Genomic DNA, 20620 nt, shown 5'->3' on the forward strand with positions numbered 1-20620 from the left:
CGGGATGGTGATGCTAATTATGGCGTCATCAACGCAAGCCATCTTGGTGGTTGGTACATATGTCAGACCTACATGTCCACTCCTGTGGTCTCATGTGTGGAGTCTGAACTGAATACCGATGGCCTTGTTGATGCTGGTACTCAACAACTGCCCTCTTCTGCTCTCAAATCCTTCCCAATATCTGCAGTGTAGAGTTCCAACACGTGGGGACATCACACACAAGTCGGTGAGCCGGAAGCTGCAGATGCTGCTGAAGCATGGCAAGGGCAGCAGAAGCTGTAGCTGACTTTCTAAAATGGGCACACAGGCGGTGTACTTTGACAAGCAGATCCGGCAGCTCTGGGTAGGTTTAGAGAAATCACTGAACCACGAGGTTAAGCACATGGGCCAGGCATGGTAGATGTGTGAACTTGCCTCACATCAGAGCCGCCACCAGGTTCTGGCCATTGTCACACACAACCGTGCCAGGCTGTAGGTTTAGCGGTGTCAGCCACAGATCTGTCTGCTCTTTCAGAGCTGTCCACAACTCTTTATCATTGTGCGGTTTGTCACCTAAGCATATTAGCTTCAGAACAACCTGTTGCCGCTTGGCTCAGACAGTGCTTCCAGCTTGTGACTGATGTGGTCATTTCGGAGATGAAGGCTGAAGAGGAGGAGTAGGTTGAGGAGGATGAGGTGTAGGAGCTGTAGACTGTGGGGGCAACCCTGATTGACCTAGGGCCCGCAATCCTCGGCGTCGGGAGGATGTGTTCCGTCCCAAGGTCCGACTGGGTCCCGGCTTCCACTATTTTAACCCATTGGGCTGTCAGCGAGATGTACCGTCCCTGTCCACAAGCACTTGTCCACGTGTCCGTGGTTAGGTGGACTTTCCTGGTAACTGCATTGTTGAGGGCATGGCTAATGTTGTGGGACACGTGCTTGTGTAATGCAGGGACGGAAGACCGGAAGAAATAGTGGCGACTGGAGACCGAGTACCGAAGGACAGCCGCCATCAGGCTGTGGAAAGTTTCCATCTCCACGAGCCTAAAAGGCAACATTTTGAGTGCAAGAAGTTGCGAAATGTGGGATTTTAGTAGTGTGGCCTGTGCGGCGTTGGCTGCATATTTGCAATTGCATTCCAAGGACTGGGGTATGGACAACAAGGGCCTTCTGGTACTGCCCCTTTTTTGCAGATCTGTTTGACTCAGGAACAAGAGATAGAAAGTTCTCCTTGTAGCGTGGGTCTAGAAGTGTCACCAACCAGTAATGATTGTCACCCAAAATTTTGAGAACGCGAGGGTCATGGGAAAGGCATCGTAACATAAACTCAGCCAAGCGTGCCAGACTACTAACAGGCAAGACTTCTGTGTCCTAACCAAGAGGATGACTGACCATGTTCTCCTCATCTTCCTTATCCTCCTCCTCCCTCTCCTCAGGACATCCACGCTGAACAGACGGTAAAACAGATGTGCAGGTAGTACCGTCTATAGCACATGAAACTAGCTCCTGTTCTTCCTCCTCCTCCTCTTCCTCATTGTCGCCCAATCCACGTTGAGATGAGGCTGGGCTGTGTGTAATCACCCTGTATGGTTCCTTGCTTCATCTCATCGTGCTCCGCCTGCAGTGCATGCTCTTTGATTGTGAACAGAGAGCGTTTCAGAAGACAGAGAAGCGGGATGGTGATGCTAATTATGGCGTCATCAACGCAAGCCATCTTGGTGGTTGGTACATATGTCAGACCTACATGTCCACTCCTGTGGTCTCATGTGTGGAGTCTGAACTGAATACCGATGGCCTTGTTGATGCTGGTACTCAACAACTGCCCTCTTCTGCTCTCAAATCCTTCCCAATATCTGCAGTGTAGAGTTCCAACACGTGGGGACATCACACACAAGTCGGTGAGCCGGAAGCTGCAAATGCTGCTGAAGCATGGCAAGGGCAGCAGAAGCTGTAGCTGACTTTCTAAAATGGGCACACAGGCGGTGTACTTTGACAAGCAGATCCGGCAGCTCTGGGTAGGTTTAGAGAAATCACTGAACCACGAGGTTAAGCACATGGGCCAGGCATGGTAGATGTGTGAACTTGCCTCACATCAGAGCCGCCACCAGGTTCTGGCCATTGTCACACACAACCGTGCCAGGCTGTAGGTTTAGCGGTGTCAGCCACAGATCTGTCTGCTCTTTCAGAGCTGTCCACAACTCTTTATCATTGTGCGGTTTGTCACCTAAGCATATTAGCTTCAGAACAACCTGTTGCCGCTTGGCTCAGACAGTGCTTCCAGCTTGTGACTGATGTGGTCATTTCGGAGATGAAGGCTGAAGAGGAGGAGTAGGTTGAGGAGGATGAGGTGTAGGAGCTGTAGACTGTGGGGGCAACCCTGATTGACCTAGGGCCCGCAATCCTCGGCGTCGGGAGGATGTGTTCCGTCCCAAGGTCCGACTGGGTCCCGGCTTCCACTATTTTAACCCATTGGGCTGTCAGCGAGATGTACCGTCCCTGCCCACAAGCACTTGTCCACGTGTCCGTGGATAGGTGGACTTTCCTGGTAACTGCATTGTTGAGGGCATGGCTAATGTTGTGGGACACGTGCTTGTGTAATGCAGGGACGGCACACCGGAAGAAATAGTGGCGACTGGGGACCGAGTACCGAGGGACAGCCGCCATCAGGCTGTGGAAAGTTTCCGTCTCCACGAGCCTAAAAGGCAACATTTTGAGTGCAAGAAGTCGCGAAATGTGGGATTTTAGTAGTGGGGCCTGTGCGGCGTTGGCTGCATATTTGCAATTGCATTCCAAATACTGGGGTATGGACAACTGAATGCTGCTGATGGTGCTAGTTGAGAGTGTGCAACGACAGGAGCAGGGCAGGAGGTATCTTCGCATGCACTATGGACAGGGGATTGGCTTGAAAGCACAACAGCAGAAGAAACAGTGGTGTCACCCGCAGACACTGTCCCTGGACCCTGGGGTTCGGCCCAAAAAGTCACGTGCTTTGCTGCCATGTGCCTGATCATGCTGGTGGTGGTCAGGCGGGTAGCTTTGCTACCCCTGCTGATGCTGGCCTGGCAGGTGGTGCAAATGGGCTTTTTGGGGTTATCAGCAGAGTCTTTAAAAAACAACCAGACTCGGGAAGACCTAACAGTTGTACTGGCAACTTCCTTCATGTTGGTGTTACGGGTAACAGTTGCCCGCCTTCTGTCTGCGGCCACCACACTGCTTCTTCCTGCCTGTTGGGGTGCTCTGCATCACTCCCCTGTGTGCTGCTGTCCTCGCTCTGCATGTCCTCCTTCCAGGTTGGGTCAGTAAGTATAGCATCCACCACCTTGTCTTCCACTTCTGCACCCTGGTCCTCCTCCTGACTTTCTGGCAATAGTGTCTCATCATCGTCCACCTCTTGTGACCCTTACCCACCATCATCTTCGCATGACCGTGGCTGCTCAAATATTTTGGCATCGCTACATGCGATTTCCTCTTGACCCTCTTTAAGTGGACCAGGCGAAAGGCCTGAATCTAGAAAAGGAAAAGTGAACAACTCTTTGGAGTGTCCAAGTGTAGGATCAGTTGTCTCCAGGCATTCGGCATGGTGGGAGGAAGGAAGATCAGGGTGAGGAATATGCTGTCCCGACTCACGGCTACTGAGACTTGACCTTGTGGAAGACAGGGTGGTGGTGGTGGCAAAGTGACTAGAAGTATTATCCACTATCCAACCAACAACCTTTTGACACTGCTCTGGGTTCAGTAGTGGTGTGCTGCATTCCCCTAGTAATTGGGACAGGAAGGTCGGGTGAGAAGATGTGGGCATTTGTTGTGGCACAATTTCAGCTTGCCCACAGCCTCGGCCTCTGCATGCACCATCACCATCACCATCACATCCAGTTCCATGTCCCTTGCCATGCGCCTTGCTCATTTTAAATGGAGGACAATATTTTCCACGCTCACTACAAATCGCTTAATTTGGTGCAAACTTATATGTGATCCGTGTGACATACAAACCACAATTTTAAATAGCTGACCTGTAGGTAACTATTTTTAACAACAAACTGGTGTCAATAACTTCACTGACACACTGAAACAAAATTTTAATGGAGGCCAGAAATTGCAGAATTTTCAGTGAATTTATGTGATCCGTGTGACGGACAAACCACAGTTTTAAATAGCTGGCCTGTAGGTAACTATTTAAAACAGCAAACTGGTGTCAATAACTTCACTGACATACTGAAACAAAATTTTAATGGAGGCCAGACATGGCAGAATTTTCAGCGAACTTATATGTGATCCGTGTGGCCCCTGATAACTGGTTCTATTTCTACAAATATAATATCTGTAAAATCACAAGCAAACAGAACTGGAATGGACCCTCTTGCTATATGCACTGCAGTCTGCTATATACCCCGCCTGCCTTCCTGCCTAGCACTGATATCTCTGCAGCTGGATTAGTCCTCAGAAGGACAGTTAGTTGAGATGGATATGTGTAGAGAATCTTGTGTAATACCTACACTAACTAATAAACAACCAAATCTCTCCCTAGCTCAGCAGCACCTCTCCCTACGCTGCCTGATTGCGGAGTAGACTGTTACGAGCACGGCGGCGCCAGGTCTCATATAGACCTGATGACGCTGTGCGGCCACTCAATCACTGTAATGCCATAACCAACTTGACTACGGCATTACAGTGTGTGGCAGACAATCCCTGCATGTTGATTGGCACACTAAAGAGCGCCAAACATGCAGGTAGAGGACTCGAATATCCACCCGAGCATCTCGGAAGCACTCGGCGAGCTCCGAGCATCTCGAGTACTGAGATGCTTGGGTGAGTACTGAGTACTTGTGAGTATGCTCGCTCATCACTGTTGTTAATGACAATGTCTTGATGGTATCCTCAATGCTGAGAAATATAGGAAGATACTTATTCATGATGCAACACCATCAGGGAGGCATCTGATTGGCTCCAAATTTATTCTGCAGCAGAACAACGACCCCAAACATACAGCCAATGTCATTAACAACAGTTCTCAGCGTATAGAAGATCACGTCCTGGAAGTGATGATATGGCTCCCACAGAGTCCTGATCTTAACATCATCAAGTCTGTATGAAATTAAATAGTCTGAATGATTTGATTTAGATTTTTCCTTTTTTCATTAACTTTGCATTTTGTTAATTAATAAAATTAAACTACTTTATTTTTTAAAGCATTTTTGCTTTGTAGCATTTTTTCCACAGCTGCCTAACACTTTTGCACACTACTGTATATTAAGTAATATTGAATCACTCGTGGTAATAAATTGGCTTGCTTTTCTAATAATGCATCATGTTCAACTCTGAACTTTGCACAGTACTGTAGTTGTAAAACAGTTGCAAAGAGAAGTCGTTTTGCAGTAATAATAATTTTTCATTAACAATAACGTAATCCATGGTTCATGGTGTATGAACCTTTTGAATAAATTTACATTCAGTTTATTTTCATGCTATAAATAGTATTGATGTCCACTGTCCAGTATAGTTTTGCAATATGATGATCAAATTAAACTATATTTATAGATAACAGACTGCAATAGGGAAAGTTTGGTAGAATTCAACACCTTGGGATGAATTGGAATACTATTAGGAACCCAGACTAGGTGTTCATTAGAGTTGTTCAAATTTTTTCAATTGGAAGCTAATTCTACTAAAATTTTGCAAAAATCTGGATTCTCCAGAATGTAGATCTTTTTGCAATTCTCTTCGCATGTATTCAAAAAGATGATGTCCAGCTGAGCCACAGAGACTCAGCAAAAGGTTAAAACATAAAAATAAAAAAAAAGCATACTCATCTCATCACCTCCTGGCCACCTTTGCTGAATGATCTCCTACATACAGTCCTCTCTGTCTCTTCTTACCAGCATCGTGCACTAAAACCCAGGGCCTGTTCATGCTAGGCCGAGACTTACAGCTACATCTTGGCCCAGTACATGTCTATGTATGTACATGGTAAGGTTTGTTTATACCAAGGATGGTGACAAAGACGAGGGGGCACACTATGCGTCAGGAGGAAAGGAGGTTCCTGCACCAGAATAGAAGGGGATTCTTTACGGTCAGAGCCGTGAGACTCTGGAACTCTCTGGGAGAGGAAGTGGTGATGTCCAACTCACTTAATGAGTTCAAGAGAGGCCTGGACGCCTTTCTTGAGAACAATAAAATTACATTTTATGCTTAGTGATAGTTAATTAATCCAGGGATTTAATCTGACTGCCAGATTGGTGTCGGGAAGTGAATTTTTCCTCAATGATGTAAATTGGCCTACACCGCATGTTTTTTTTTTTTTTTGCCTTCCCCTGGATCAACGCTGCGGGATAGCTGCAGTGCACAAGAAATAGGCTGAACTGGATGGACGCTTGTCTTTTTTCGGCCTTATAAACTATGTAACTATGTAACTATGTCATGACATCAAGATGTTCAACGCAACCTTACGATAGGAACTCTATACCAGGATAGATTCTGACGAAAATGTATTGTACAAAGCAGGCCATTTATTTATAACTTGTTAAATCCCTTGTTCACATCCATGTTAGAGGCTCCATTATGATCTGCTACTGCATTGTGCTTCCATTAAAAAACACAATATGCTAATTGTTATGATTTGCTGTGGGGACCCCAAAGATTACCTATACTATATCTGTATTAATTTGTCCCACAGTGCTATCAAAGGAAATTAAAGTGGATCTATTAACAGATTTTATAATGCAATCTGCATACAATATTAAATAGGTCTCTTAAACCTGATGAGACTGGTGTACTTTGAAAAAGCATATCAGAATGATTGTGTTATCCAGTTTTGAAAATAAAAACTTAATCTTTGCCCACCTAGACTGGTTGCCAACTAAAGAGTGCCCTTACTCCTTGTTGTTGCGGAATCTCAACCCACTTACCCTGATATACAGCTCCTTAGTGTTCCTCCTCCCTTCTGTTGCTCACACTACTCAATACAAATTGTCTGTCAGGCTAGGTGGGCGAACAGAGCTGAAAGGGGTTTTGCTGCAACATACTTTTCTGGCAAAAGCTTTAAAAGCAGTGTAAATGTTCACAGAAAACATTTATATACAGTATAGTCCACTCACATACAACATCCTGATCACTATTCACTCTTCCAAAGCCCTGAAATGTTAAAAACAGTCCATTCACCTTTCATCCTCAATGTGATATATTACTGTTTAGCTTACGAGACATATTGACATTTCCATTGTATGTTACACACACACACAGACATATATATACACTATACTATAAACTACAAGTGATTCAACCAGTATGCACCAACTTTGGGAAGAGACCTGGGATCAGATTTCATTCTAGACATGCTTCATTCTGAATGAGAGCATGCCCAGAAGTATTCAAACAGTGTCACACTGTCATCAGCTTTATTCTCATTTGCACAAAGAAAGACTAGAAGCAATGGGATGAAACTGAATGGGAGAAGATACAAATTAGATATTAGAAAAAAACAGATAGTTAGAGCAGGGAGATTTGCTGGGAAGGAGACAACAAGGCTGAGATTTGTTTGCGCATAGGCTGGGAAGTACCCTTCTAAACCAAAGAGCTTCATCTCTTCAAAGAAAAACTGGACAATTTCAGTTAGACACTGAGTCTCCAGTGTCCAAATATGAATATTAGGGTTAGCATTCATCCGATATTTATGGTAGATATATTTTTGGCATTATAGTGAAGGAATGAAAAGAATACATTCACTTACATCACCATAGGGCCATTAAAACCCTTGCAACTTAATATCGGTACAATAGATAATGCAATACATGCCATATTTTATCTTAACCAATAGGGAAAAACGAAATAGGAAACATGATGACGATATCTACCGCCTGGGACCTTCAAGAGTGAAGATATCCTGTAAGTTGTGAATATCATAAAATTCTAAAGAGCCAAGCATATCCCACAAACAGCCCCCACGTGAACTCATCAAGGGGAGGTATGTGGGCATAACTTTGGTCCTGGAAGGTACAGCTTGCTGTAGTTCTGTTTGATTTCTTAAAGAGTATCTTCCTCCTCTAAGCTCTGAGCCATTTCCGTGACATCAGCTTTAGTAATCCTCTTTCGTTATTCCTTTTTATTATATGTAATTGTAAATAACATAAGGTTTTGTTCCCATTTTGTATCATTTTGTATACTTTTTTTTATAAACACTTCATATCTTTCTGGATTAAATATATAAAATGTAATAAGTCTGTTCCTCTTGCTCTGTAAAACACACCCCTGAAGCCATACGCTACCTGTAATGGGTGTATAATCAGGCTGTATAAACTAATGGTAGTGGCAGCTAGTAGTGGTTCCTTTTTGTGTTATTGTGGAGCTGGCAGTGATCATAAAGGGGTATATATACAGTACAGACCAAAAGTTTGGACACACCTTCTCATTTAAAGATTTTTCTGTATTTTCATGACTATGAAAATTGTACATCCACACTGAAGGCATCAAAAATATGAATTATCACATGTGGAATTATATGCTTAACAAAAAAGTGTGAAACAACTGAAAATATGTCTTATATTCTAGGTTCTTCAAAGTAGCCACCTTATGCTTTGATGACTGCTTTGCACATTTTTGGCATTCTCTTGATGAGCTTCAAGAGGTAGCCACCGGAAATGGTCTTCCAACAATCTTGAAGGAGTTCCCAGAGATGCTTAGCACTTGCTGGCCCTTTTGCCTTCACTCTGAGGTCCAGCTCACCCAAAACCATTTTGATTAGGTTCAGGTCTGGTGACTGTGGAGGCCAGGTCATCTGGCGTAGCACCCCATCACGCTCCTCCTTGGTCAAATAGCCCTTACACAGCCTGGAGGTGTGTTTAGGGTCATTGTCCTGTTGAAAAATAAATGATGGTTCAACTAAATGCAAACCGGATGAAATAGCATGCCGCTGCAACATGCTGTGGTAGCCATGCTGGTTCAGTATGCCTTCAATTTTGAATAAATCCCCAACAGTGTCACAAGCAAAGCAGCCCCACACCATCACACCTCCTCCTCCATGCTTCACGGTGGGAACCCGGCATGTAGAGTCCATCCGTTCACCTTTTCTGCGTCGCACAAAGACATGGTGGTTGGAACCAAAGATCTGAAATTTGGACTCATCAGACCAAAGCACAGATTTCCAATGGTCTAATATCCATTCCTTGTGTTCTTTAGCCCAAACAAGTATCTTCTGCTTGTTTCCTGTCCATAGCAGTGGTTTCCTAGCAGCTATTTTACCATGAAGGCCTGCTGCACAAAGTCTCCTCTTAACAGTTGTTGAAGAGATGTGTCTGCTGCTAGAACTCTGTGTGGCATTGACCTGGTCTCTAATCTGAGCTGCTGTTAACCTGCAATTTCTGAGGCTGGTGACTCGGATAAACTTATCCTCAGAAGCAGAGGTGACTCTTGGTCTTCCATTCCTGGGGCCGTCCTCATGTGAGTCAGTTTCTTTGTAGCGATTGATGGTTTTTGCAACTGCACTTGGGGACACTTTCAAAGTTTGCCCAATTTTTCAGACTGACTGACCTTCATTTCTTAAAGTAATGATGGCCACTCGTTTTTCTTTACTTAGCTGCTTTTTTTTGCCATAATACAAATTCTAACAGTCTATTCAGTAGGACTATCAGCTGTGTATCCACACGACTTCTGCACAACACAACTGATGGTCCCAACCCCATTTATAAGGCAAGAAATCCCACTTATTAAACCTGACAGGGCACACCTGTGAAGTGAAAACCATTTCTGGTGACTACCTCTTGAAGCTCATCAAGATAATGCCAAGAGTGTGCAAAGCAGTCATCAAAGCAAAAGGTGGCTACTTTGAAGAACCTAGAATATAAGACATATTTTCAGTTGTTTCACACCTTTTTGTTAAGTATATAATTCCACATGTGCTAATTCATAGTTTTGATGCCTTCAGTGTGAATGTACAATTTTCAAAGTCATGAAAATACCGAAAAATCTTTAAATGAGAAGGTGTGTCCAAACCTTTGGTCTGTACCGTACATATATATATACACTACTGTTCAAAAGTTTGGGGTCACCCAGACAATTTTGTGTTTTCCATGAAAACTCATACTTTTATTTATCAAATGAGTTGCAAAATGATTAGAAAATATAGTCCAGACATTGTCAAGGTTAGAAATAAGGATTTTCATTAGAAAGAATAATTTTCTCCTTCAAACTGCTTTCGTCAAAGAATGCTCCCTTTGCAGCAATTACAGCATTGCAGACCTTTGGCATTCTAGCTGTTAATTTGCTGAGGTAATCTTGAGAAATTTCACCCCATGCCTCCAGAAGCCCCTCCCACAAGTTGGATTGGCTTGATGGGCACTTTTTGCTTACCATACGGTCAAGCTGCTCTCACAACAGCTCAATGGGGTTGAGATCTGGTGACTGCGCTGGCCACTCCATTACAGATAGAATACCAGCTGGCTGCTTCTTCCCTAAATACATGCATAATTTGGAGGTGTGCTTTGGGTCATTGTCCTGTTGTAGGATGAAATTGGCTCAAATCAAGCGCTATGCACAGGGTATGGCATGGCGTTGCAAAATGGAGTGATAGCCTTCCTTATTCAAAATTCCATTTACCTTGTACAAATCTCCCACTTTACCAGCACCAAAGCAACCCCAGACCATCACATTACCTCTACCATGCTTGACAGATGGTGTCAGGCACTATTTCAGCATCTTTTCAGTGGTTCTGCATCTCACAAATGTTCTTCTGTGTGATCCAAACACCTCAAACTTTGATTCGTCTGTCCATAAAACTTTTTTCCTCTGTCCAATGTCTGTGTTCTTTTGCCCATATTAATTCTTTTCCTTTTATTAGCCTGACTAAAATATGGCTTTTTCTTTGCCACTTTGCCCTAAAGGCCAGAATCCCGGAGTCACCTCTTTACTGTAGATATTGACACTGGTGTTTTGCGTGTACTATTTAATGAAGCTGCCAGTTGAGGAGCTGTGAGGCGTCGATTTCTCAAACTAGAGACTCTAATGCACTTGTCTTGTTGCTCAGTTGTGTAGCGGGGCCTCCCACTTCTCTTTCTACTCTGGTTAGAGCTTGTTTGTGCACTCCACTGAAGGGAGTAGTACACACTGTTGTAGGAAATCTTCAGTTTCTTGGCAACTTCTCGCATGGAATAGCCTTCATTTCTAAGAACAAGAATAGACTGTCGAGTTTCACATGAAAGTTCTCTTTTTCTGGCCATTTTGTCAGTTTCATAGAACAAACAAATGTAATGCTCCAGACTCTCAACTAGCTCAAAGGAAGGTCAATTTTATAGCTTCTCAAATCAGCCAAACCGTTTTCAGCTGGGCTAACATACTTGTGCAAGGGTTTTCTTAGGTTTTCTAAATATCCATTAGCCTTCTTACACAGTTAGCAAACACAATGTACCATTAAAACACTGAAGTGGTGGTTATTGGAAATGGGCCCCTATACACCTATTTTGATATTGCAATAAAAGCAAGACATTTGCTGCTAGAACAGTCATTTACCACATTAACAATGTATGGAGTGTATTTCTGATTCATTTAATGTTAGATTAATTGAAAAAAAATGTGCTTTTCTTTCAAAAACAATGAAATTTCTAAATGACCACAAACTTTTGAACGGTTGTGTATATATTCCATGCATTGGAATCGGAGGTGTAGGTACCATACGCTCACTATGAGTTTCCCAATAACTGGCCTAATAGTGCAAGCAGCCGCAGTCTCGTACATCACTCATCAGCCAATTGCATAATTGTCCTTATGTCTGGAGGTAGTATGGTTGCGTTCCCCCTGACAAAAAGGTGACAGCTGTGAGATCTGCATGACCTCACTGGTGTCATCTCTGACAAACTGGTAACAGAAGTGGCACCTGTGTGACCCCCCTGGCTGTTATCCTTAACAAAGTCGTAACAGCTGTGGGATCTGCGTGACCCCCCCCTGTTGTTATCTGTGACAACTGGTGGTAGTGATGGCATCTGTGTGACCACCGGGTGCGTATCCTTCACATACATGTACTGTGATGTGTGATGTATGTGATTTTCAGGGTCCCATAGACTTGTATTTGGACTTTTTATCCTTCCTGCCAGAAAAAAATAGACAGGATTATACAACCATTCTGAAAACAATTTTCAAAATAAGGACAGTAATCTCATCTGGTCTAAAAGATCTATTTGAAAAATTCACAAGTTGTTTTTTTAAATCTGAAAACCAATCCACTTTAAGCATTACAATAGTTTCATTGAAATAAATAGGCAGTACTTTTCACCCCTTCATGACACATGACATATATGTGACGCTAGTCACTACTCACGGACAAGCCATGAGGCTGAAGTCTGAGGTCAAAAGCCTGGAGGGTTCGTCATAGACAAAGGTGTAGTCAGGTAACAGTCCGGGGTCAGAATACCAAGAAGGTAGCGAAACACAACAAAAGGGCTAGGCAAACACAAAGTTAAGGACAAATCCATGATCTAGAAACAAAGATCAGACTAAAAGACTAGGAGCACAGAGCCGACACACACCACACACCTATTGAGCAAAGCTACAATTTGCAGCAATCTAAGGCAGAGAGCTGGCTAAATAGACAACCAATTACTCAGAACAGGAAAAACATGGATGAAGCCCCGGCACACCCCGGTACTGATTGGATGGCTAAACTGTCACTCAAGGCACTGACAGCTCAGTACTCCCCAGCATCTGATTGCACGGCTGAGCTATTCATCATCATACCGACAGATCAGCATGCCCTTGTCCTAGATTGGATGGCAGAACTGTCAATCACTGCATCCAGGCACATTGCTAGGAGGAATCGTGCACACTACAGTTACATCAAATGTCGTGTCCCTGACTGTGATGTGGCTTGCCAACCCCACATCTTTCCTGGCTGATGATGGCTAAATTATTCAGCCATCATTTGCTTCTAACAGCCACAGATCAATCTATGACATTTAAGATGCACCGACAGGGGGTGCATCATTCCACAAACCCATCGGCGTTCCTGTGATGTGATCGCAGGGCGACAATGCGTTTCCATCACAGCTGGGGGGCTGTGGAAGAACTCCATCCTTGTCTTGAAAATTCTCCTGTGAAAGCCAGTATTTAGCTGGTGTTCATAGGAGATTGTAATTTTCGCTCTACATAGCAGTGCTGATATATAGCACTTTTTTTGCAATTTCAATGCACTTGGAATTTATTTCCTGCTTTCCATTGCATCACATGATAAAATGGTGTCATTCAAAATTACAAATTATCCTGCAAAAAACAAGCCGTCATACGATTAAGTGGACAGAAGAATAAAAAAGTTTTGGCTGTTGCAAGAAGCAGAGAAATTAACCGAAACGGAAAAAAACAGAAAATAGCCTAATCATAAAAGGGCTAAAGCACAAGCATTCTGGATTCCCCAAAGTGAGACACACTGTAGATGTTCTCCACTATGTTAATTGGTATGGGTCGTCAACTACCGTATTATTATCTTAGATTCCCCTAAACAAGAGATTTTTTTTTTTTGCAAAATCGTAGTTGATTTTACTGTCAACAAAGTGCTGGGATTTATCTGTGACTTTGTTATAAGGCTCTATGAATTCTTGCTTCTCCCAGGGTATATATTTACATATTGTGATATCATTAAAAGAAATCACAGAATAGAATAAATCCGACAGCACTAGTAAGCGCCAACAACAAAAGATACTAAAAGGAATTAAACAAACTATAACATGAAATCTCTACTGTACTACATTATGTACCTCTTTCATTATCAATACAAATGGTTGTTTTATTGCTGAAGTAAAGAGCAAGACACAGGTTATGGCTTTTATAAATGAGTCAATTAAAGGGTCAATTAGCGTAAAATATGAAATGTAAATGAACTATTAATATAATTTGCATGAATGGTGACATTTAAACAGTTCATTAAAGGTATAGGTGTCAAAATGGGTACAGTTCTGTACAGTATTTTGACCTCCAGAAAACACTGAAAGTCAAAGATAAAAAATATGCCTTGTGCAGCGAGAGCTTACAGGATCCTATATACAGTAGACAGCTATTGACATGCATATGAATGAATTACACTACCTTGTTCCTTTGAATCAGTGAACACCTGCTCAACACAATCGAGTTTTTGTGTATGGTGTGATTTTGATGACTATAAATTAACTTTGTAACCAATTTTTACATTTATTGTTCATGCCCAAAAAAATAATGACTATTGCCTATTGCGTAGAAGCAAGTGATTAACAGCAATAGTTAGTCTGGGTAAAACGACAATTAAAATAGCTTAAAATAAAATTTACTTTTCTATATCAGATCTAATAATGTGCATAGGAAGATCTTGATATTCTCACCTGGCCCAGTGCCATTAGCTGACATCCACCAATGTACAGCTAGGACTACACTGCCGGCTGTCCTGTCCAAGAATTGTGCATACAGTGCATCCTATTCTAATAAATAGGTCAGGTGCACAATACCTGCCGGTCAAGGAAGGCATCTATTCATGCAACATCTGTCCATGCAACATCATCATCACCTCTCACCACCCAATCAGGAAGTAGGAAGCATTGGAGAACCCCTTTAAGATTACAAGATCACAATGCTAAATAGCAACTAAAGATAGTGAATGTGGTCATTTTGAAGTTCAGCAAGATAGTATTTTTGTGACTGTCGTATCCTTCATAATGGCGCCACATTCCCATGATGTAGTTCCAATATAGCAATGCAATATCTAATGTTGTGTGGCTAAAGTCGCTGTGTAGCACATGCCTTGCAGTCATGGCCGAAAGTGTTGACACCCATGGAATTGTTCCAGAAAATTAAGTATTTCTCCCAAATTATTGCAATTACGCATATTTTGTTATGCACATGTTAATTTCCTTTGTGTGTTGGAACAACACAAAAAAACAGAGAAAGAAAGTCAAATTGGACATAATCTCACACCAAACCATAAAAATGGGCAGATCAAAGTTATTGGCACCCTCAACTTAATATCTGGTTGCACACCTTTGGAATAAATAACTGGGAATCAATCGCTTCTGTAACCATTAACAAGCTTCTTACACCTCTCAACTGGAATTTTGGTTCTTTTTTGCAAACTGCTCCAAGTCTCTCATATTATAAGGGTGCTTTCTTCCAACAGCAATTTTAAAATCTCTCCACAGGTGTTCAATGTTATTTAGATCCGAACTCATCGCTGGCCACTTCAGAACTCTCCAGCGCTTTATTTCAAACCATTTCTGGGTACTTCTTGAAGTATATTTGGAGTCATTGTTGTGCTGGAAGACCCATGGCCTGCTTTCTGATACTGGGCACTACATTGCGACCCAAAATCCTTTGATAATCTTCAGATTTCATGATGTCTTGCACACAATCAAGGCACCCAATGCCAGAGGCAGCAAAACAACCCCAAAACATCTTTGAACCTCAACCATATTTGACTGTAGGTACAGCGTTCTTTTCTTTGTAGGCCTCATTCTGTTTTTGGCAAACAGTAGAATAATGTGCTTTACCAAAAAGCTCTATCTTGGTCTCATCTGTCCACAAGACACAGAAAGATTTTGGCTTACTCATGTACATTTTGGCAAACTGAAGTCTAGCTTTGTTATGTATCTGTGTCAGCAGTGGGGTCCTCCTTGATTTCCTGCCATAGCGTTTCATTTCATTCAAATGTCGATGGATAGTTTGCGCTGACACTAATGCACCCTGAGCCTTCAGCACAGCTTGAATTACTTTGGAACTTGATTGGGGCTACTTATCCACCATCTGGACTATCCTGTGTTGCAACCTTTCATCAATTTTTCTCTGCCATCCATGTCCAGGGAGACTAGCTACAGTGCCATTGGTTGTAAACGTATTAATTATGTTGTGCACCATGGACAAAGGAACATCAAGATCTCTGGAGATGGACTTATAACTAGAGATGAGCGGTGTTCGACTAGAACTGTTCGCCAATCTCAAATTCGAGCTGTTTTGGGCGGTGTTCGAGTTGTTCGACGAACCCGAACGATTTGCAAAAAATTCGGCTGTTCGAGGTTATGTTCGATAACTGTTCGTGCACCAAAAGCGTGTACTGCATGTCTGGCGCTATTTAGAGCACCAATCATGCAGGGATTGTCTGCCACTCACTGTAATGCCACAGCCATGGTGGTTGTGGCATTACAGTGATTGCCCAAATCGATGGGAACAGTGCCAACAGTGAAACATGAAAAGCCGGCAATTCAGCAGCGGCATACACCTGTACCCGACAATTTAGAACCGAAAGAATAGAGAATCACACATAGATTAGATAGATATAAACATGTCAGCCACATATATACGAAGTACAGTGAAAGTGCTGCTTACTGTACTTGTCATTTAGCATAAAGGATTTATCAAAAAAAATAATAGTGTTTTCGTGCACCGTCTCTTTAAAAAAGCCGGCCGGCAATTCAGCAGCGGTACCCGACAATTTATAACAGACAGAATAGAGCTTCACACATAGATTAGATAGATAGAAACATGTCAGTCACATATATATGAAGTACAGTGACAGTGCTGCTTACTGTACTTGTCATTTAGCGTAAAGGATTTATCAAAAAAAATAATAGTGTTTTCATGCACCGTCTCTTTAAAAAAGCCGGCCGGCAATTCAGCATCTGTACCCGACAATTTATAACAGACAGAATAGAGCTTCACACATAGATTAGATAGAGAGAAACATGTCAGTCACATATATATGAAGTACAGTGATAGTGTTGGTTACTGTACTTGTCATTTAGTATTAAAATAAAGGATTTATTATTAAAAAAATTGGCGTGGGGTTCCCCTTAATTTTAGGCTCTAGCGGAGGTTAAGCAGACGGCTGGGGCAGATGTTTGAAGCCTGGGAAGGGGGTAATACCCACGGAGCTTCCCAGGCTACTAATATCAGCTCCCAGCTGAATACATAGCCTTTACTAGCTATTAAAATGGGGGACCGCCCAAAAAAAATGACGTGGGGTCCCCCCTAATTTAATAGCTAGCAAAGGCTAGGCAGACAGCTGGGGGCTGATATTAATAGCCCAGGAAGGGAGCCATGAATATTGGCCCCCTCCCAGGGTAGAAACACCAGCCGTCAGCCGCCCCAGAAATGGCGCATTCATAGGATGCGCCAATTCTGGCACTTAGCCTCGCTCTTCCACGCTGCCCTGGTGCGGTGGCAGGGGGTAATAGGGTTGGGGTTGATGTCAGCTTATAATGCCAGCTGACATCAAGCCCAGGTTAGTAATGGAGAGGCGTCTATAAGACACCCCCATTACTAACCCCATAGTCAAAGTTAAAAAAAACACAAACACCCAGAATAAAGTCCTTTAATTGAAATAAAGACACAATCCTTTATTGTTCTAAATTAAACCATACTTACCGTCACGCCCATTCCAGCTGAAGCCAACGATCTCCTGCAATAAAAGAAAAATAATAAAGCAACCTCATCCTTACCTTTCCATGGTTCCCACGACAGCTTCAGCTCTGCTACATCGAGATGACAGGCTGGACCGCAGCAGAACGCTGCCATCCAGCCTCTCATCCCGCAGACACTGAGAAGTGCAGGCTTGCTTGCGCTGCTCAGCGTCTCTCTGTGACGACATCCAGATGAGCCGAGTTCATGTCCAATGAACTCGGCTCACCTCATGCACGTCACTGACAGCGTGGGAAAATTCTCACGCTGAAGCGGTGAGTGCAGGAGAATTCTCCCACGCTGTCAGTGACGTGCATAAGGTGAGCTCATGTCCAATGAACTCAGCTCACCTCCTGCACGTCACTGACAGCGTGGGAGAATTCTCCTGCACTCAGCGCTTCAGCGTGAGAATTCTCCCACGCTGAAGCGCTGAGTGCAGGAGAATTTTCCCACGCTGTCAGTGACGTGCATAAGGTGAACTCATGTCCAATGAACTCAGCTCACCTCCTGCACGTCACTGACAGCGTGGGAGAATTCTCCTGCACTCAGCGCTTCAGTGTGAGAATTCTCCCACGCTGAAGCGCTGAGTGCAGGAGAATTTTCCCACGCTGTCAGTGACGTGCATGAGGTGAGCCGAGTTCATTGGACATTAACTCGGCTCATCTGGATGCCCTCACAGAGAGACACTGTGGAGCGCAAGCAAGCCTGCGCTTCTCAGTGTCTGCGGGATGACAGGCTGGATGGCAGCGTTCTGCTGCGGTCCAGCCTGTCATCTCGATGTAGCAGAGCTGAAGCTGTCATGGGAACCATGGAAAGGTAAGGATGATGTTGCTTTATTATTTTTCTTTTATTTCAGGAGATCGTTGGCTTCAGCTGGAATGGGCGTGATGGTAAGTATGGTTTAATTTAGAACAATAAAGAATTGTGTGTTTATTTCAATTAAAGGACTTTTTTCTGGGTATTGTGTTTTTTTTAAATACTTTATTAGAAATTCATGGTGGTCATGTCTAATATTGGCGTGACCCCATGAATTTCGGGCTTAGGGCCAGCTGATAATTCCAAGCTGGCCCTAACCCTTTTATTACCCAGTGAGCCACCGCATCAGGGCCCTGGATGAGTTGGGTACAGCGCCAGAAGATGGCGCTTCTATGAACGCGCCATTTTCCGGGGTGGCTGCGGACTGCAATTTGCAGCGGGGGTGGCCCAGAAAGCTTGGGCCTCCCTGCGCTGCGGATTCCAGCCCCCAGCTGCCTAGTTGTACCTGGCTGGACACAAAAACAGGGCGAAGCCCCACGTCAATTTTCTTTAAATTATTTCATGAAATAATTAAGAAAAAAAGGGCTTCATTATATTGTTGTGTCCGGCCAGGTACAAATAGGCAGCTGGTGGTTGGGGGCAGCCCGTTCCTGCCTGCTGTACCTGGCTGGACACAAATATAGTGCGAAGCCCCACGTCAATTTTTTTTAAATTATTTCATGAATTTCCTGAAATAATTTAAAAAAATTGAAGTGGGGCTTCGCACTATATTTGTGTCCAGCCAGGTACAGCAGGCAGGAACGGGCTGCCCCCATCCACCAGCTGCCTATTTGTACCTGGCCGGACACAACAATATAGGGAAGCCCTTTTTTTCTTAATTATTTCATGAATTTCATGAAATAATTATAAAAAATTGAAGTGGGGCTTCGCACTATATTTGTGTCCAGCCAGGTACAGCAGGCAGGAACGGGCTGCCCCCAACCACCAGCTGCCTATTTGTACCTGGCCGGACACAACAATATAGGGAAGGCCTTTTTTTCTTAATTATTTCATGAATTTCATGAAATAATTAAAAAAAAAGTATGTGGGGCTTCGCCCTATTTTTGTGTCCAGCCAGGTACAACTAGGCAGCTGGGGGCTGGAATCTGCAGCGCAGGGAGGCCCAAGCTTTCTGGGCCCCCCCCCGCTACAAATTGCAGTCCGCAGCCACCCCGGAAAATGGCGCGTTCATAGAAGCGCCATCTTCTGGCGCTGTACCCAACTCATCCAGGGTCCTGGTGCGGTGGCTCACTGGGTAATAAAGGGGTTAGGGCCAGCTTGGTATTATCAGCTGGCCCCAAGCCCAAAATTCATGGGGTCACGCCAGTATTAGACATGACCGCCATGAATTTCTAGTAAAGTATTTAAAAAAACACAACACCCAGAATAAAGTCCTTTAATTGAAATAAAGACACAATTCTTTATTGTTCTAAATTAAACCATACTTACCATCACACCCATTCCAGCTGAAGCCAACGATCTCCTGTAATAAAAGAAAAATAATAAACCAACCTCATCCTTACCTTTCCATGGTTCCCACGACAGCTTCAGCTCTGCTACATCGAGATGACTGGCTGGACCGCAGCAGAACGCTGCCATCCAGTCTGTCATCCCGCAGACACTGAGAAGCGCAGGCATGCTTGCGCTCCTCACTGTCTCGCTGTGACGGCATCCAGATGAGCCGAGGTCATGTCCAATGAACTCGGCTCACCTCATGCACGTCACTGACAGCGTGGGAAAATTCTCATGCTGAAGTGCTGAGTGCAGGAGAATTCTCCCACGCTGTCAGTGATGTGCATGAGGTGAGCTCATGTCCAATGAACTCAGCTCACCTCCTGCACGTCACTGACAGCGTGGGAAAATTCTCCTGCAATCAGCGCTTCAGCGTGAGAATTTTCCCACGCTGTCAGTGACGTGCATGAGGTGAGCCGAGTTCATTGGACATGAACTCGGCTCATCTGGATGTCGTCACAGAGAGACGCTGAGCAGCGCAAGCAAGCCTGCGCTTCTCAGTGTCTGCGGGATGACAGGCTGGATGGCAGCGTTCTGCTGCGGTCCAGCCTGTCATCTCGATGTAGCAGAGCTGAAGCTGTCGTGGGAACCATGGAAAGGTAAGGATGAGGTTGCTTTATTATTTTTCTTTTATTGCAGGAGATCGTTGGCTTCAGCTGGAATGGGCGTGATGGTAAGTATGGTTTAATTTAGAACAATAAAGGATTGTGTCTTTATTTCAATTAAAGGACTTTATTCTGGGTGTTTGTGTTTTTTTTAACTTTGACTATGGGGTTAGTAATGGGGGTGTCTTATAGACGCCTCTCCATTACTAACCTGGGCTTGATGTCAGCTGGCATTATAAGCTGACATCAACCCCAACCCTATTACCCCCTGCCACCGCACCAGGGCAGCGTGGAAGAGCGAGGCTAAGTGCCAGAATTGGCGCATCCTATGAATGCGCCATTTC

The sequence above is a fragment of the Phyllobates terribilis genome, unplaced genomic scaffold (genome assembly GCF_046119375.1).
Source record: "Phyllobates terribilis strain yellow unplaced genomic scaffold, ASM4611937v1 Scaffold_4__5_contigs__length_816908805, whole genome shotgun sequence".
Taxonomy (NCBI): domain Eukaryota; kingdom Metazoa; phylum Chordata; class Amphibia; order Anura; family Dendrobatidae; genus Phyllobates; species Phyllobates terribilis.